General features: G+C 45.1%; 1 protein-coding gene across 2 annotated transcripts in view; it reads right to left on the minus strand.

Annotated features, from left to right (window-relative positions):
- The window catches only part of AKAP13 (A-kinase anchoring protein 13), a 298396-nt gene that overhangs the window by 212982 nt on the left and 65488 nt on the right, over positions 1-19926 (minus strand). For both annotated transcript variants that reach the window (XM_063142172.1, XM_063142171.1), the window contains exon 2: positions 8501-8592. The gene's annotated coding sequence lies outside the window, so the exon portion shown is untranslated. The remainder of the gene's footprint in view (positions 1-8500; positions 8593-19926) is intronic.

Below are 19926 nucleotides of genomic sequence, written 5' to 3' on the forward strand. Positions count from 1 at the left end.
ACCACCACCCTTGACTCTCACCAGGCTCCCTGACCCTCCTGATTTTTATTTTATTTAGATTTATTGATTTTGATTTTTAACTGGGAGGATGGCATGTTGAAAAGCGAGGGCTGTCCTTCGGGGCCATCTTTACTTGGGTTCCAAAGAGCAGTTTTGTGTTTTGGGGCTCAGACCATGGCAGGAACTACACTCCTGCTTTAAAACGGGTTATAACAGTTGGGGCCCAGGACCCACCCCATATACAGTTTTCAAGCCGTTTCAAAGTGTCATGTTCTGGTTGGTGTAGATCTGGCCCGTATTTCTTTTCTTTTCTTTTTTTTAAACGGTCATCTACTAGAGTATTACTAGAGTTTAACTGTAGGAGTTCATTGCAATCAAATCGAAGTCTTTACATCATTCATTCACATCCAATAGCAGATCTTTAAATACCCTATTTCTTCGATTGTAAGACGCACTTTTTCCCCATAGAAACATCTCTAAAAATGGGGTGCGTCTTAGAATCGCGGGTGTGTCTTAGGGTTTTTTTCTCTGTTGGTGGTACTGAAATTAGTGTGTGTCTTACAATCGATGGCGTCTTACAATCGAAGAAATACGGTAGGAGCAACCCAGAAAATTGAGAATTCGTTTTCTTTCAAAATTAATAATAAAAAAGCCGCAATAGCGTTTAACATCAGTAGATTTTAAAATTAACCAAGGTATAAAGTGGTGCCAAATGTAGAGGTTATAGAGAGTACATTCATAAGCTTCCCCCTTTTGTCAAGCTATAAAAGGGAGGAAAAGTTATATCTATCGATGCCGAAATTATATCTGTCTCTCATATAGACAATGAAAGGGTGACATGCTTTGGAAAAACAAGCAGTTTTTAGACTTCCATCTCTTAGACGAGTGTATTCAGTTAGCTTGGTCATTGCTGCTAATTTTATTTATTTATTTATTACATTTCTATACCACCCAATAGCCGGAGCTCTCTGAGCGGTTCACAAAAATTAAAACCATTCAAAGTATAAAACAAAAGTATAAAACCATACTATAAAATACAATATAAAAGCTCAACCAGACAAAAACAGCAGCAATGCAAAATTACAGATTTAAAACACCAAGTTAAAAAAAAAAATTATAGACTGTTAAAATGCTGGGAGAATAAAAAGGTCTTCACCTGGCGTCTAAAAGTATATAACGTAGGTGCCAAGCGAACCCCCTTTGGGAGCTCATTCCACAGCCGGGGTGCCACAGCAGAGAAGGCCCTCCTCCTGGTATCCACCTGCCTCACTTCCTTTGGCAGGGGCTCGCGGAGAAGGACCCCTGAAGATGACCTTTTCAGACTTTGCATCCATATTTCTGCCTTGTGTTTAAGTCTGCGGGTAAGTAACTGTTCTTTTCGTTCTCAAGAGTTTGCAAAACAAAAGTGCCTTGTGGCACCTAACGGATTTGATGATGGCTTTAGCTTTTGCAAACTAGAGTCCTCTTTATAAGATGCATGGCATGTAATACTACATTGTCAGACAGATATGCACCTGGTTCTGGGGAGGCAGGGGTGGTGGTGGAAAGCAACTGAGAGGAGCAAGATCAGGGGGAAATAAAATCCAAAGGGAACAGGATGCCTCTAATACTTGCTATCCTTGTAATTACTGTGTGTTTAAACCCAGGCATGTATACTTTTGCATACCAAAAATATACCAGAGAATTTTCTGTGCTATTTTTTTCATCTGAAGGGCACCAAGTTGGGGAACGCTGCTTGAGAGCTGTATTTGTAGTTAGCATTTCAGGCACCCAGCACTCCCCGCATAACTATGTGCAAACACAGAACAAAACCAGCTTTTAAGCTGACAAACATCCGTAATGCAAGAACACTTGCAGAATCTCGCAAACAAAGAGAGCTTAATCCAACTTGTGTCTGCTGCTGGGTTTCACAAGGAGCCGCTGTCGTTGGCTCCGTCTCCAACTTGGTCTTACAACTCTACAGATTTTTAAAAGGGCAGTATTTTAAGCACGTCCATTCAGAAGTACTGGCATTCGTAATTCAGTGTCATGATTTAGGTCTTTCAGCCCCGAGTGCCAAAAGAAAGGAAGCTCCCTGCGTCCTTTCAGTTCCTAACTGGAAACGGAATAGACTCGGAAAACAATCGGAGAGGCCTGTTCAGGACATCAAGCTTGCAAGGAAAAAAAGGAACTGCAGGAAAGTTCCTTCCAACTGTGCAGTTTTGCGTCAGGCGTCATTAAGCGCATACCAGGAAATCTGCCGTACAATACGTACATAACAGCCATTGTGCGTTAAGGAACGCCATTCTGTAGAACATACTGACCTAGAAGCTGTGCTTGTAAAGCTGATGCAGAGCCTAGATTTTGTGAAGATCTGGAGAAGCCCCTGACATGCATTTCTACTTCACATCTGTCTGCAGAATCCACTGGTGCATATTAGGAAGCTGGCTTACACAGCAGGGGCGTCGTTAGGCCTGGGCCCAAGTCTATTTTCAAGAACCTTTGATGTCCACCAGTGCCAACACAATGATCCTGTTCAGACGACACGCTAAGCCACGGTGGTTAATTCTTATTTTATTTTATTTATTTATTACATTTCTATACCGCCCAATAGCCGGAGCTCTCTGGGCGGTTCACAAAAGCATTTCGAGCTACACATGATGGCTTAGCGTGTCTTGTGAACCATTTCTAACCATGGTGGCTACATAATCATGGTTTAAACCCGCTCACTAACAATTTGCTGCGAAAGGGTTCGCGGCCTAACCATGGCTTAGTGTGTTGTCCAAACAGGCCCAACGTTTCTTCCTCAGCTTAACTGCCATGCAAGGGCAATTTTAAAGGGTGGGGGCCCCTTGCATAACAACGTACATAACAACGTACATAATTAGTTACTCTTATACCTCCACTCACCCAAAATCCTCCCTGCACGGCAATTAAATTTAGGCTGGGTGGGGGAAATCCATCAATGCTAATGGAAGCTCCCCACCCCCCTAAACTTAAGGGAGGAGGTGGTGGAAATGACAAACTTACCAGTCACTCCTTTGGTGCATTTCCTCAACTGTTCACAGCCATTGCAAATTAATAGTAACTTAACAGGAAGTACGGGTTTTGGTTGATCTGGGGTGTGGGGTGCAAAATTAATTCAATAATTTATTGTATGAGGCGCAGTTTGGATGGGAAATTCATCAGCAGGCTTTGACACCTGTGAAATTTAAAGAAACCCTAGCAATTATTTCAAAATGTGCTTATTATATAAATAGACGTTGGCGTATGTAAATTTTATGCAGATTTGTGTCCTACGGGCATGGGCTCCGAATCTGTATAGCAGCACGGCTCCATCTGACTCAGGTACTGTAAACGCTGCTCTCCAGGGTTTCAGACAGGAATTTTTCCTGGTCCTACCTGGAGATGCTGAAGATTGAATCCAGGGCAATCTGCATACAAAATTGATCCCCGCAGAGCTGCAGACTCTTCCCCTTTGATTCAGTTTCCAAAAGCTGGCAAGCCAGTGTGGTGTAATGGCTAGAGTGTCGGACTGCAAGTCGGGAGATGGGGGTTCTAGCCCCCACTCGGCCATGGAAACTCACTGGGTGACTTGGGGCCAGTCACAGCCTCTCAGCCCAACCTAAACCACAGGGTGGTTTTTCTGAGGATAAAATGGAGAGGAGGATTGTGTACGCCGCCTTGGGTTCTTTGAACGAAAAAAAGGCAGGATTTAAATGTAATAAATTTACCCGTACGTCACCCTGAGATCCCAGTGATATAAGGCAGGATACAAATGTCCGGAAACTTCAACTAGTTCAAAATATGGCTGCCACGCTGGCCACCTGTACACCTAGGGGTGACCACATTCCACCAGTTTTAAAATATCTTCACTGGCTGCCAATTAGTTTCCGGGCAAAGTATGAAGTGTTGGTTATCACCTTTAAAGCCCTACATCAGTGGTTCTCAACCTTCCTAATGCCACGACCCTTTAATACAGTTCCTCATGTTGTGGTGACCCCCAACCATAAAATTATTTTCGTTCTTCTCTACACGATCCATTGTCATGGGATGGTTTGCTAATGAAAATAATACATAACAATAGCTTTAATAATACAAAAGATGATACATGACATAGTTCAGTCAATACAGTTTCCTAAGACCATCGGAAATATGTGTTTTCCGATGGTCTTAGGCGACCCCTGTGAAAGGGTCATTCGACCCCCCAAAGGGGTCCCGACCCACAGGTTGAGAACCGCTGCCCTACATGGTTTGGGTTCAGGCTACCTGCGGGATCGCCTTCTCCCATACAATCCGCCCCACACACTCAGGTCCTCTGGGAAGAACTTCCTTCAGCCAGCCAAAACTAGGCTGATAGGTATTACCCAGAGGACCTTCTCTTCTGCTGCTCCCAAACTGTGGAATGGCCTGCCAGAAGAGATTCATCAACTTAACAGTCTTTTAGCATTTAAGAAAGCTATAAAGACTGATCTCTTCTGGCAGGCCTATCCAGTGGAATTTTAGGATGCTTTTAGTATGCTTTTAGGATGTTTTTTAGGAAGTTTTAACAATGTATACTATGTTTTTAATCAGTATTTTATGTAGTTTATGCTTACTGTTGTTCCTCAACTCTATCAGGATGGAGAGGCAGGTAAGAAATAAAATAATAATAATAATAATAATAATAATAATAATAATAATAATAATAATAATAATTTTTAAAAAAAGATTCTATGCATCCTAAAATGTAAGGCCATTTGATGCCTCCAGCATTTGTAGGCAGAGGAGGAGCACTTTTGCCCAAGGTGATGAAACCTTTAGAAAACCTTTCTAGGCAGTGATTTTAAACCAAAATGGCATAGTCCAGTGGGTTTCCATAGTCCAGTGAACCCTGGGGCAGTGGGGAGGGGTCCTGAGTGAGAAAGAGGAAGAGAACACTCCTTTAAAGAAAGCTCACCTACCAACTGTCACTACTCATCAATAGGAGAGGAAGCTCAGCACTCTCCAGATGTGTTGGATGTGGGAGTTGCCATCACATCTGGAGATCGATGAGTTGGAGGCCGTCAACTTTCCAATGAGAGAGTCATGTCTAACCCTACTGCCCCTGTTTCGGGAGAAGGTGTTTCAAGTAATCAATCCGAATCAGATTCAGAAATAGAGGAGGCGACACCAGCCAGCCTGTACCAGTGGGGGAGGAAACTCTTAAGAGCGATTCACCAGCTGGGAGTCAGCCCTCTCCAGAGCTTATCTCCTCAAGGCCAAATCCTACACACTCAGTGGGAAGCGGGCTTTCTTCCAGAGGAGAGCGCCCCAACAAACTAGCTGATGCTAGGGTCTGCAGGAAGCTCAAACACACAGAGCGGAAGGAAGGCATGAGAAAGTCAGTCCGACTAGGATTGCATCAGAACCTGCCTCCACACCAGGCTCTCTGAAGTTACAGGCGTTTGGGAAGGGGTTTCCTGTTCTCCTTGGTCGGACAATTGCCTCACTTAGTTTGCATAGTTTTGCCAAGGGGGAAGCTTCCAAGAGATTAGACTCTCTTCAGGTAGAAGAGATGTTTGTTGCTTAATAAAAGCATTGTAGATTACTTAGCAAGCCTCCTCATTTGCCTCCCATAGAAAGCAGGAGTTTTCTGAGAAACACAACAAAGAGGAAGAGGAGGAGGAGAAATGACTGCAGGGATATTTCAGTAGCAACTTGCATTCCAAAGGAGATTCGTTTACATTGATCAAGTTACTCTTATGCCAAAATTAGTTACTCTTATCCCAAAACAGGACTTCTGATTGCAGCAGGCACAATGTGAAGTTGTATCACATGTTCTGTTATTTCTCTTACAAAATGAAGATTAAAAAAGCAGATGCTTCGAGTTCACTGCCGAACTTGTCAAAGGAATCGCTTTCATTTGAAATTAGTTCCAGAAAAGAATAGATTTATTTCCTCCCCAACCAAAAAAAAAACCAAGCAGCAGCAGCTATAAATGGCTGAACACACTCTCCTTCTGCTTCCTGTTTGGGCAGTAGAGGAGGAAATCAAATAAAAAACACAGAATGCTCATCTCTTTTCCAGACTAACTGACATCTGCAGCGAGAACACTTAGATGTGCTGCTGTGTTGCAAGAGAGCCCACATGTGCTGTTTTCCCAAAACAGTATTCTGGGTTCTGAACTCACTCTTTAAAGTGTTTGGATCTCAGACCTTGTAAAAAGTCTCACAATTGTTTCCATAATTAAGAGAAAAGAATTAAGATTAAAGCAGCTCAGCTGGGGATGATTGGAGTCGCAGTCCAACACATCTGAAAGGTGTGAGGTTGGGGAAGGCTGGGTTAACAAAGAAAACCACACTAAAACAGCCACACCCATCAACAGAGCAGTTTCATAATGCTTTCCAAGTCAGATCTAAAACTTGGGTCAGGACATAGGCGGGCGCAAAGGGTGTGCCGGGTGTGCCCAGGCACACCCTAATGTCTCAAGCAATAAGTGCCGAATTGAGAGGGCCATTGAGTAGGGATCCAGAGGGGGGTCCAGACACAGTGGGAATGGCCCTCCAGCTGCTCCAACGCCGTGCCAATGAACAGCTGTCTCTGAGAGAGCATCATTGCTGGGGCTTGAAGAACATCTCCTCGTTCCCCCACCTGCAACAGCTTTCCCACAGTCAGGCAAGCTGAATGCAGAGTAGGGTACCAGCATCTAGAGTGTTTCATAAATAAATGAATAAAAATAATGTCCTTTATGACTGAGTATTCAATAAAGCTTCCGTCTTTAAAAAAAATAAATCCGTGGGTGCACGCCCTAATGAAATGTGGTGCGCATGCCTATGGGGCAGATTTAGGTTCCCCAGCTTGGTGCCCTCCAAATGTAAGGACTTCAACTCCCATCAGCCCCAGCTAGCCTGGTCAATGGTCACGAGTCCTGGGAGTTGTAGTCCAAAACATTTGGAGGGCATCTGGTTCAAGAGGGCCCATTTAGAAAATTAATTGGTTCAATAATAAAACTTTTGATACATTCAGTCAAGTTAATCTGAGTCATATGCACACAAACACAAAGTGAGGTCTGCAGCAAATGGTTGCAGCATAGAATGCTCCTGTTCAGAATGCCAGCTAGCCAGTCATGCCCTCTTCAAGGATACACTATCCTCCATCCCACAACAGTTAGCCAGGGTCTTCATTGGGCTGATTTGACAATGTTTCTCCGCTTTTGGGGGGTGCCTATCTTTTTTGTTGTACTTTTGCAGAGTTTCGAGTTTCCAAAACCTACTTTTACATTATTGTTGTTGTTGTTATGAAGAAGAAGAAGAGGAGGAGGAAGAGGAAGAGGAGGAGGAAGAAGGGGAGGAGGAGAAAGAGGAGGAGGAGGAGGAGGAGGAGGAGGAGGAGGAGGAGGAGGAGGAGGAGGAGAAGAAGAAGAAGAAGAGGAGGAGGAGGAGGGGGAGGAGGAGGGGGAGGAGGAGGAAGAAGAAGATGGGGAGGAGGAGAAAGAGGAGGAGGAGGAGGAGGAGGAGGAGGAGGAGGAGAAGAAGAAGAAGAAGGGGAGGAGGAGGAGGAGGGGAGGAGGAGGAAGAAGAAGATGGGGAGGAGGAGAAAGAGGAAGAGAAGAAAGAGGAGGAGGAGGAAGAGGAAGACGAAGAAAAGAAGAATTATTATTTTTAGACACATTTCTTTAAAAAAGAGTAAGGCAATTTACAATAGAATTAAAACATACAAACATAAAACACTAAATTTTATCCTGTGCACGAATTGTGCTAATTTACCTACATAACAGCTGGCAGATTAAACAAACCCATCCCACCCACCCTTCAACCAATGTGGGATGGGGAGATAAGGAACACGCACGGACCAAACATTTAAAGAATTGACTCCCTAAGAACACGGCATGCACGTCTTTTTATTTATTATTTATTTATTTTATTTATTACATTTTTATACCGCCCAATAGCCGAAGCTCTCTGGGCGGTTCACAAAAATTAAAACCATCATAAAACAACCAACAAGTTAAAAACACAAATGCAAAATACAATATAAAAAGCACAACCAGGATAAAACATGCCTCTTCGAAATTACAAAGGTTTACATGCCTCTTCGAAATTACAAAGGTTTTTCTAAAATAATGAATCTAATTGGAGCAAACAGTCTCTTGTGACTGTGCAACTTCTACACAACCACAGAACCTCTGGGCCTGAATATCTTCAAGAGCAGTCAACACATAGTAAAACACTTTGAAATTGGGGGTGGGGTGTCAAAGGCAGCTCGCACTCTGGCACGGGGGTGCCTTTTGTCAAACAGTCAGAAACCTCATTGGTCATACTCAAGAATCCCAGCCCACCAAATGCATTATAACTGCCTTCCCCAGCTTGCCATGTTCCAGATGTTCTGGACTACAACTCCCATCATGCTGGCTTGCTACAGTGAGATCTGCAGTCCAACGCATCTGGTAGGCAGCAATCTGGGGAAGGCTGCCTTAAAACATACATTTTCGAGGGCTAGAGTCCACTCTATCAGATCAATAAAACATCTGTAGAAACAAAGATTATTCTGTTTAACTTACTGTAACTGCATGAAGCAGCATGCAAGCACCAGCAACTTCTGTCAAACCAGACGAATCAGACACAGAGAATCACCATCAGTTAAGGCTGGGTCCTGCAGAAAAGATGGGTGGAAATGGTCTTTTTTAATCATCCATGCAAATTCAATGAGATAAATTTCAGAGTTAACTCAGACTGGATTCTTACTTAGACGGTAAACCTGTCTCTGAGCTAAACATGATGGAGTGCTCCTCATAGAAAACTAGGGGGTCATCTCGGGACCATCCCGAGAGCTGCAGGTGGTGTGGCTCTCCCTTCCAGGGTCCTCCCTCTTCCCAAGTAGCGAGGCTCAGGAAACAGGCACAGAGCTGGGGGGCGGGGGAGTCCACGCGCACTGGGGGTGAGCATTTTCACCATCTTTGGAATGGCGCTCGGCGTCAACAAACCCCAAGTTCGTTGGGGTTTTGATCCTTCGCACAAGATGGCACCTGAGCAATTGCGCAAATGTCTCCTCTTTTGAAAACAAAATGTCGCCTCTTTACTTCCAGGACAACTCGCTGGCGTGTGGACCCGGAGGGACAATCCCGGAAGTGGAAAACTCCGTCAACGTCCCTCCTGCCACGACACAGGCTCTGAACACCAGACCTCACGGCTGCCACCACTTATTATGGGGCGACTCAGGCTCTGAACACCAGACCCGGCCGAGGCTACTCCCTGCTCAAGCTAAGCACCACCGCTTGATACGCCTGAGGCAAAGGATAAAGCCCACCTTCCTCCAAACTATGTGGAGAAAGGGGTTTAAAATGGAGAATGGATTTTATTAATATATGTATAATAATGCGCTGTGAGTTATATCTGCTTAGGTGAATGATTGTCAGAGTGGGTGTTAAATGTGAAAACTTAAGATGATAAATGCCAAACAGACACGTGGGACTTTTGTGGTAGGTTAAAAACAAAACAATCAAATTTTATTTTTAAAAGTTCATAAGCTTTGTTTCAAATAACAACATTCAAAAACCTTTTTGAAAGCTTTCATACAATTAGGTCACTCATTCACATTCGCGCTTTCCTTTTTCTCACACAATCACTCTTGAACTTTCTTTATTCTCAGTATTGATTAATATACTTCCACTACGTGCACACCACACTCTAAAGACACCACTCACTACACTGACTCTCAAATTTCCCAGAACTTAAGTACCATAAACACAGAGAGCACTACAGACTCTAAGAGTCCCTAACAAGTCTCCCTGGAAAGGTTCTCTCTGAAAAGAACTCCTCAGTCCCCTCCGTCCTTCCCTTATATATCCCTCCTTCCCCTCCCCAGACATTCTAACTCCGCCCACTCAGGCCAACATTCTAAAAACCACAGACTTACACACTGCAGACATACATTTGGAATTGACTTGTGGGGTGTAACGCCACACCTCCCTGTTCCCCAAAGGGCTGCAGGTGTAGATGAGCGCACCCCACAGCTGTCCCCTTTCAAATCTGCTTTGACGCCTAGGCAATAGCGTATGCTCAGAGGATGCCTTGTCCCCAGCTGAAAGCAAACAACTTTAACCCCTGCTTGAGAAAAACTTTGGGGGGAAACCCCGCCGGCAGGAAACCAAATCCCTTCCCAGTGAAGTCGAAAAGCCACCCGCTGTGCAAACACTGCTCTGGACATCAACGGAATCAACCTTCGCTGGTTACTCAGCACCCTTTATTGATTCGTGAGTCAGCCTCTCTAGAAGTGAAACCTCACCGGTCACAGACTTCCTACACAAACCGTGGGGGAACACACTGCATATTACCAAGAGGGGCGGGGAGGAATGGTTAAACAATTAACTTGCAGCCATTAAGCCCTTTTAATCCAAGGATTAAGCTCAGTATTGCAGTTTTCTTATGAACTGCTGGCTGATTAAAGGTGCTTTTCTGTGGCACGAATATCACAGAGATCTGGCGGGTCTATCAAGGAAGGCTGAGACGTTCTCGGAGTCATACTTTGGGTAGGGACCACATAGCTCAGTGGTAGAGCACATGCTCTGAATGCAGAAGGTCCCAGGTTCAAGGCCCAGCATCATGGCACAAGTTGAGAAAGGCCCTTCTCTGCCTGAGATCTTGGAAAGCCAATGCAAGTCAGGTGCAGACAAATGACCTGACCTTGGAGGACGCAGCTTCCTGTATTCCTTGTGTGAAATGCAAGTAGCCACCAATTTCCACTGCAAGGATGCCAGGAAACTCACCTAGGAGAAAGGAACTCCAATCACAAATCCTGCCACCGTTTCAGCTATGTAATGGTGGCATCTTTTGTACCAGCGTGACCAGAGCTGTTTGGCCGGCCCAACCATTAAGCAGAGTGAAGCAGTTGTTGGGAGGCAACAGTAAGGTATTCGAAGAGAGCTGTATGCCAAATGGCCTGCCCACCAGTGCCACCTAAGCTCACTTGCTTGCCTACAGGTGAAGTGGAGGATGGTGTTCCATTGCTAGTATTGGAGAAACAGTCCACTTGGCTTCTGTACATAGAATGGGAGAGGGCACCATCTTGGTTTTTGTCTCAGGCAGCAGAATGGCTTGGGCTGGCCCTGGATGACAACTGAAAAGGATGTCTCTGGACAAAGCTTTTCCACTTAACCTGTTCTCGGTACATGTTGCACAGTAGTCTGTGATGGGGCTTATTATCACATCTGAGAAATTTTATCAACTATGAATTCAAGCTGATAATAGCTGTACACCCATTCATCACAGTGGCAGGGAGAGAAAATCACCCTCCACCAATGTGTCATGTCTAACCCTACTGCCCCTGTTTTGGGAGAAGGTGTTTCAGGTAATCAATCAGAATCAGATTCAGAAATAGAGGAGGCGGCACTAGACACCAGCCAGCCTGTACCAATGGGGGAGGAAGCTCTCACGGGCAATTCACCAGCTGGGAGTCAGTCCTCTCCAGAGCTTATCTCCTCAAGGCCAAATCCTATACACTCAGTGGGAAGTGAGCTTTCTTTCAGAGGAGAGCACCCCGACAAGCTAGCTGATGCTAGGGTCCGCTTGAAGCTAAAACACACGGAGTGGAAGGAAGGCGTGAGAAAGTCAATCCGACTAGGATTGCACCAGAACCTGCCTCCGCACCAGGCTCTCTGAAGTTCTGGGGGTTTGGGAAGAGGCTTCCTGTTCTCCTTGACTGGACAATTGTCTCGCTTAGTTTGCATAGTTTTGCCTAAGGAGAAGTTTCCAAGAGATTAAACTCTTTTCAGGTAGAAGAGATGTTTGTTGCTTATTAAAAGATTTGTAGATTACCTAGCAGGCCTCGTCATTTGCCTCCCATCGAAAGCAGGAATTTTCTGAGAAACACAACACAATGCACACAAATCTTCATCCCATAGGAAGCTGCCTAGGGATGTATGGATTTTGTAAAATCCATTCCATCTGCAGTTTGCGGCTGTCAGCTGCCATTTGTCCTATCATCCGCTTATTGATGGATTCAGTTTTTTCCCAATTTCCTGAATTTTCAGAAATTTGCACTTGCAGAAATGCGCAAATCCTCCCTCTAATATGCACCACTCACTCTCAAAACACACATTCTCATGTTGCAGGCTATGGGGTTAATGCACATTTCAGCCGCTGGTTTTTTAAAAAATTATTTCACATATTTTTCTATGGCTAAATTTGTGTGAAATTCCTGAAAGTTTTTTTTTTTTTTAAAGGTCCAGAAGTCTGCGGAATCCATGTGACTCAGGAGAAGCCAGTCTGCTACAGAACCCACAGGTTGGATTTATGGAAATCCCAACTCATTTGATTCCGTTGCGGATTTCTCAAACACCCTTAAAGCTCCCTTATACCAGATCAGTCCATTGATCAATCTAGCTTGAGGGCAAAATTCAATTTTGCAGGAGCTCTCAGGGCCCACATCCCGATGGTGGGCGGAGTCAAAGTAAACAGGGCAGGGCTAAAGGCAAATGGGTTGGAATCCAAAATACCGAAAATACAAGCTCTTACTGACAGTAAGATGTCGGAGAGGCATTTCAACCTTTTAGACTGGGGCAAAACTTCAGAAAAGCCAGGAAGGCACCAGAAAATCATTGTTTGGGGGGAGGGGGACCACCTGGGATACCCGCAAAGGGAAAGCCAGGGTTCCCACCCCAACCTAGCCCAATACTATCTACTTTGGCTGGCTGTATCTCTTCAGGGTTTCAAGCAGAAAGAGATTTTCTTCCCCCCGGCATCTGCTACGTGATCCTTCTAACTGGACATGTCAGGGATTGGATCTACAACTCCCATCATCCCTTGCCAGCCGGACCAATGGGAGTTGTAATTCAACACATGTTGAAGGCACCAAATTGGAGAAGACTACTCTAGATTCATGGTTTAGGAATTGGGAAGCAACCGGATAGCCTGAAGCAGGGTTAGCAACGAGTCCTAAATGATATCAAACCAAGATAGAGGGGAATTATAGGAGGAAGGAGCATTTCACGAGACAGACAGGAGAGGAAGAGGGGTCACTCAGTCCCACGGCCCAAACCCTAAATTATGAGTCTACATTAATGAATGCACCAGCCCTGACAAGTTTATCTTTCACTACCCATTTGTGTAGGGTGCAGCCAAAACGCATACGTTAACATGAGCGATTTCCAAACTAGCATGTCACAAAATGGATTTATTAGGTAAAGCTTATAAGCAGTTAGCAATTTGACAGGGCCAAAAGTAGCAGCTGTTCCAACATCTCTTGAAAGGAAGCCAGTTAGCCTATAACCAGGGCCTATAACCAGGTGGGGTTTTCAACGGAAAAACCCACCTCTGCACCCAGACAATTCAAATCCTGCACCAACGAAAACTTAATTCTGTGCCCTGTAAAATATATACATGCAAATTTGCAATTCCTTCTTATTGTGGATAGTTTATTCTGGCTTTGGCAGTCATGGATCACTTAGCGAATAGTGGGAAAGCTAGGTAAGGATGATGGGGGTTGCAGTCCAACAGAACTGGAAGGCATTGGGTTGCGGAATGCTGCAGTAGATGATACCGGCCTAGATCTAGAGTATGCAAGCATTTTGGCGCTGCGGGCCACACGGGATGCTGGCTTGGAGATGTGGGCAGGGGCTGCACATCTCTGTGCACACCCATGCACACTCATATACACACAAACACCAGAGATCCTGACCCGAACGGCTCTTTCATCACTGCCAGCAGCGACAGGGAAAGAGCAAACCCTATGAAGATCTCCTGGGGAGGGAGTGGAGAGCACGTGTGGAGGGGAGTGGGGATTTAGCCGTAGTGGGAGGATCAGGTCATTCTTAGGAGGGGGGGGGCGCAGTAAAGGCCTTGCAGGGGCTGCATGAAATCCCCAGGCTGCAGCCTGTGCACTCCTATGTAACACTGATCTTAGGACACATGTGTTCCACACCAAAACAAGATGGCCCAGTACAAGGATCCCCTGTGGGGATTTGTAACAGTGCAAGAATCCCCTGTGGGGATTTGTAATAATAATAATAATAATAATAATAATAATAATAATAATAATAATAATAATATGATGTTCTATTGTCAGGAAATTCCTGAATCTGTAAAAGACAGCATGACTTGGCAATGCCCGTCATGTTCGTCTAGAAAAACCACCATGAGGAAGAAAGAGAATAATAATAATAATAATAATAATAATAACAACGGTCCTACCATTAGGGTAAGTGACACAGGCGCCTCAAGCAGTTGATTTGGGGCGTCATAAAATGGGAGCAAATTCTTAGTTACTTCATTTATCGCTGTTGCTTTTTTACTGTCTGAGAGGGGAGAGAGGAACTTGTGGTATTTTCTGCCTCAGGCACCGAAGTAACTTGACTGCCCTTGGGGACTCTGAACCTTGGCCGGAGGGGGTGGAGAGGTGTCATTTGCTGCCCAGCCTCAGGCAGCAAAAGGTCTCGGGTCGTCCCTGGCACCTTACCGGTTCCGAATCATGGCTGCAACAGCACCGCTTTCAGTGGGAAACGCCACAGGGTGGGGCAGCACATGCTGCGCTCTCCCACATATCGGCACAGCTCCGGAGCCAAGGCGACGTAGCTTGAGCCTCAGAAGCCCTTCCCGATATACGCAATTCACTCGGGCAGCGGTGTCAAGAACACGTGGGCCCGCCCTCACCTGCCATACCCTCGCTTTTAGCATCGGTAACCTTTGGTGGATAAAACCAAAGCTTTAAGCTTCCAAACAGGGGACTAGCCTGCAGACACCAGACTGGAATGTGAAGCTTCCAGATTTTTCTTTTTTAAAGTACAGTTAAGCAACGGAGATTTATGAGCATTCCTTTCTGGGAGAAGGTGGGAGGTATTCACTTACATAACCGCAAGATAACAGGGGCACGGTTCTTTCTTCCTATTAATCCAGGAACAGGTAGGCTGAAAACATACAAACGCAAACATATGTATAGAAGTCCACTGGGGGGCGGGGGGGGGGGGAATCCCTCAGCTAACTTTAAAAACCAGCCACTTCCCCCAATGCTTCCTTTTTCAGGCCTTCCTCCACCCTGCCTGCTACCTAAGTAACCAATCTCTTGGGAAGGTTCAGATGGTGGAAAAAGCAGCAGGAGCAGATTAAATCCCAAGCAACGAGGATCCTGTTTTCATGTAAATGTCCTGTACAATTAGAAGGAGCTGTGAAAAGGACAGGGGTGAGAAGGCCCAAAGAGAGGAACAGCAAAGTAAATGCAAGGTTGCTGTGGTTAAAGTGGGAGCTTTTAAAAAAAACACATTTCAATTAACCTGGGTTTTATTTTTCTTCAAGGCCAGGAGAAACATCACTTCAAAAAAAAATGAATAGAAAAGGCCTCTTGCATCCAACAAAGAATTCAAAAATAATAATAATAAAACCATAGCTTGCTTCTAGCCAAGCTTCTTGGAAGATTTCCACTGAGCAACCAAGAACTGGAATTCAGCGTTAAATTCCCCCTGGCGACTCATACATCCCCCATAATTTTCACTATAGGTAAACTACATATAGTTTTCACTCTTTTGCAGCTGGCCAATTTTTGATCGCACTTGACAGCAGAGTAGAAAGAGCCGGGGAGGAAGTCTGTTATATAAATCAGTATTTCACTTCGATCTTGGTGGGTGATACAAAAGATGGCCACCAATTTGGATGGCTTTAAAAGGGGGTTGGATAAACTCCTGGAGCAGAAGGCGATCAATGGCTACTAGCCCAGAGGCAGTAAGCCTATATACACCAGTTGCTGGGGAACATGGGTGGGAAGGTGCTGTTGCACCCATGTCCTGCTTGTGGTTCTCTAGTGAACAGCTCACTGGCCACGGTGTGAAAAGAGTGCTGGACCGGATAGACCCTTGGTCTGATCCAGCGTGGCTCTTCTTGTGTTCTCATTCAGTTCCCAACCAGCTGTCCCCTCTTATAATAACAAGAGACAAAATTTAAAAATAAAAACTTTGTTACAAAAAACAAAGGCCTCAGTCATAAAACAAACAATGTAACAAATGTGGTGAAAACAGAATCGATGCACACAATTGTCAGGATCAAACAGAGCACTCAAAACACAACCCCAGAGACGTCCCAAGCCCCTTAGCTGCTGTTTAAGTGGCTATAGGGATAAGCAATGTTTTTATTGGTCATTCCACCCACGTGCATGGCTACAAGTTGGTAGCCACAGAGGCTGTTTCCTAAGCCCCGTACCTGCACCGGGTGGGGTGCAGGATTACCAGTAAAATTGTACCTGCCCGGACATTAAGATCATCCACAGGGGTCCTTCTCCGTGAGCCCCTGTCAAAGGAAGTGAGGCAGGTGGCTACTAGGAGGAGGGCCTTCTCTGCTGTGGCACCCCGGCTGTAGAATGAGCTCCCCAGAGAGGTCCGCCTGGCGCCTACACTGTATTCTTTTCGTCGCCAGCTGAAGACCTTTTTATTTTCTCAGTATTTTAACACCTAATTTAACTTAAATTTAAATCTTGCTGTTTTAATTCTGTTTTAATCCTATATTAATTTCTGCTGTGTGGTTTTATCCTGGTTGTGCTTTTTATATTGTATTTTGTATTTGGGTTTTTAGATTGTTGGTTGTTTTATTATGTCCCTCATGGTTTTAATTTCTGTGAACCGCCCAGAGAGCTTCAGCTATTGGGCGGTATAAAAATGTAATAAATAAATAAAATCACAGCTAGGGAGAGTAAGATTAAACCTCCCCTCCTGGAGGGGGGGGATCCCAATAAAAACTACGCACGCACGCGCACACACTATTTCAGAAAAGAAAAAAAACTGCTTCCTATTTCTTTAACCCTTACTGAGCTAGCCGGGCCTTTTCGGGTGGTGATGGAAAAGGCACACACAAACTTCCCTTCCACCACACACACACACACACACCCCACTTCAGGTGAGAACCAATTTGCACAAGGCTTCTCTCCACCACCACCCCTGCCAAAAGAAAGGGAGACAGGAGAGAACCGTTTATTGCAGCAATCCGGATTCCATGTTATATGGATTCTGCATGATGTGCCCAACTCATGTAACATTATGCACAAGAGGAGTGGCCAACGGAGAAAGCCCACCTATCCCTCCGTCTTTCAAGCAGGCATGATAAACCTAGGGCAACGAAAACATACCTTTATGGACAACACACATACCCCTGTTCTCCAGCTCAGTTCTCCTCCTAAAACTCAAGATGAGTTGTGCTTTCACATGCAGACACACACACACACACCGTACCGGAATCTGTAGTCTAATTCACAAGTTCCAACTCCTTTTTGTCAAAGCTATCCAACCATTTCTCGTGGAGTCCCCAGCTCCTTCTACGATGCCACCGCGAGGGAATAAACTGGTTAACGGGACAGAACCCGAGGAACCTGGGCTTCTTTTCCCTCCACCTGTTGAGACGCCATGTGCTCTTTTCTCCTGGGAGCAAAATGTGCCTTTGAAATGAGCCACCTGTGACCACCCGGCAAGCCGCTCATTCCTCAAAGAGAGGAAATGAAATGCAAAACAATACAGGAGTTGGGCTTTAAATGAACAGCAGAAAGGAAATTGCTAGTTAAGCCACCTCAGTGCTGCCCTTGTCCTGGTTTTACCTTTGTGGCATTTTTCCCTTAAAGACACCCTTCAACCTTCTGCACACCCAAAACAGTGCCTGAGCACCACTGGACAGGGAGGGTCAGGTGATACTCTCAACCATTCCTAATAGGCCTGGGAGGGTCAGGTGATTCTCCTTGACTACTATAAAAGTTTCAAAATCAGAGGGTCCCTCTTCAGCCATTGCCTCACTCTTCTCTCAACCACATCTGATCTCGCAACCAACAAGATTGGAAAGCTACTGTGGTGTAGTGGTTGGACTGGGAAGACCCAGGCCCTTGTCTCGGCATCTGGCCACAAATTCCGCTGGATGACTTTGGGCCGGTCAGCGACTCTCAACCTAACCTACCTCACATAGCACCATCAATGTACATGGTGCTGTACAGAGTAAACAGTAAATAGCAAGACCCTGCCGCATAGGCTTACAATCTAATAAAATCATAGTAGAACAATAAGGAGGGGAAGAGAATGCAAACAGGCACAGGGTAGGGTAAACAGGCACAGGGTAGGGTAAAACTAACAGTATAAAGTCCGCACAACATCAAGTTGTTGTGAGGGTAAAACAGGGTTGTTGTGAGGGTAAAATGGAGCGGAGGAGGAGGATTATGTATACTGCCTAGGGTTTCTTGGAGGAAAGGTGAGAAGTAAATGAAATTTTTAAAAAATACAAACTGCGGTTTGTTCCGCTTTATAACAGATGCATCTACATCTTTTCTTTTTCCTTTTTAAACAGTGATAAGTCCTATTACGGTAAGTGGACTTTTTTGTCCAACAGTTGCTACTATTAAACTTGCTTAGCAAAAGCACTCGGCCGGGAAAAATGCAGACTCCAGCTTTGGCACGAGTGTCCATTTTACAGCCAGTGTGTTTTCTGACTCAGTGGACTCACATAAAAGCCAGGGAGGAGAAATGCGAATTCATCCTTTTTAATTCTAAGCAGGCAGCCCTGCTTTTATCACAACGCCACGTCGCGCAGCTGCCTCATGGAAGGAAAAGAGAGAGTCAACTAAGAAGGAAGGTTCCAGCAACTCAGAACTGAAATTATACCAGACCCAAACTACGCCTGCACAAAAAACATAACCTCTTACAAATTCAACAGAACAAATAATGTGTGAGTGCATGGATATTCGTTTATTTCATTTGTGTACACACACACAATGCTACCTTATACCAAGCCAGACACCGCAGCTAGCAGTTACATCAGAGATGCTTTCTACCGGGAGGTGCTAGGGTTTGAACCTGGGAAAGTATTCATGCAAAGTACGAGCTGTACTCTAAGCTACAGGCTGCTCACCGCATAAAACAACTTAGGGTACAATCCTATGCATGCTTAGACAGAAGTCCTGCAACTCCCAGCATGCTCCAGCCAACATGGCTGCCTGGGGAATGCTGGGAGTTGTAGACCTTTTGGGGGGGTTTAAACATGCACAGGATTGTGCCTTTAATCCCGCAATCATAGAATCATAGAATAGCAGAGTTGGAAGGCGCCTACAAGGCCATCGAATCCAACCCCCTTTTCAATGCAGGAATCCACCCTAAAGCATCCCTGACAGAGGGTTGTCCACTGCCTCTTGAAGGCCTCTAGTGTGGGAGAGCCCACAACCTCCATAGGTAACTGATTCCATTGTCGTACTGCTCTAACAGTCAGGAAGTTTTTCCTGATGTCCAGCTGGAATCTGGCTTCCTTTAACTTGAGCCTGTTATTCCATGTCCTGCACTCTGGGAGGATCGAGAAGAGATCCTGGCCCTCCTCTGTGTGACAACCTTTTAAGTATTTGAAGAGTGCTCTCATGTCTCCCCTCAATCTTCTCTTCTCCAGGCTAAACATGCCCAGTTCTTTCAGTCTCTCTTCATAGGGCTTTGTTTCCAGACCCCTGATCATCCTGGTTGCCCTCTTCTGAACACGCTCCAGCTTGTCTGCATCCTTCTTGAATTGTGGAGCCCAGAACTGGATGCAATACTCTAGATGAGGCCTAACCAGGGCCGAATAGAGAGGAACCAGTACCACACGTGATTTGGAAGCTATACTTCTATTAATGCAGCCCAAAATAGCATTTTTGGCATATAAACATTGTTTGTACATTAGTACCTTATACATTAGTATAATTATATTTCTACCTTGTACATTAGTCCATTTAGCCCAGTAATGTCAACACTGACTGGCAGCCACTCTCCGGGTTTCAGGCAGGATTCTTTTCCAAACCCCTAGCTGGAGATGCCAGGGACAGAACTGATGAGCTTCACCATGGGGTTTGAACAGGAGAATGCCAAGCACAGATTTAGTTTGTGTGCCAATGCTACCATCCCATTCTTTGTATCCAAAGTACACCCCCACCACCACTGAATCTATAGCTTATTGAAGCCAAGAAGCACCACAATGATTCTTTCCTATGCAATACTTCTATTTCATTTCCTTTATTACA

Source organism: Elgaria multicarinata, chromosome 16, assembly GCF_023053635.1.
Source record: "Elgaria multicarinata webbii isolate HBS135686 ecotype San Diego chromosome 16, rElgMul1.1.pri, whole genome shotgun sequence".
In the NCBI taxonomy this organism is placed as follows: Eukaryota; Metazoa; Chordata; class Lepidosauria; order Squamata; family Anguidae; genus Elgaria; species Elgaria multicarinata.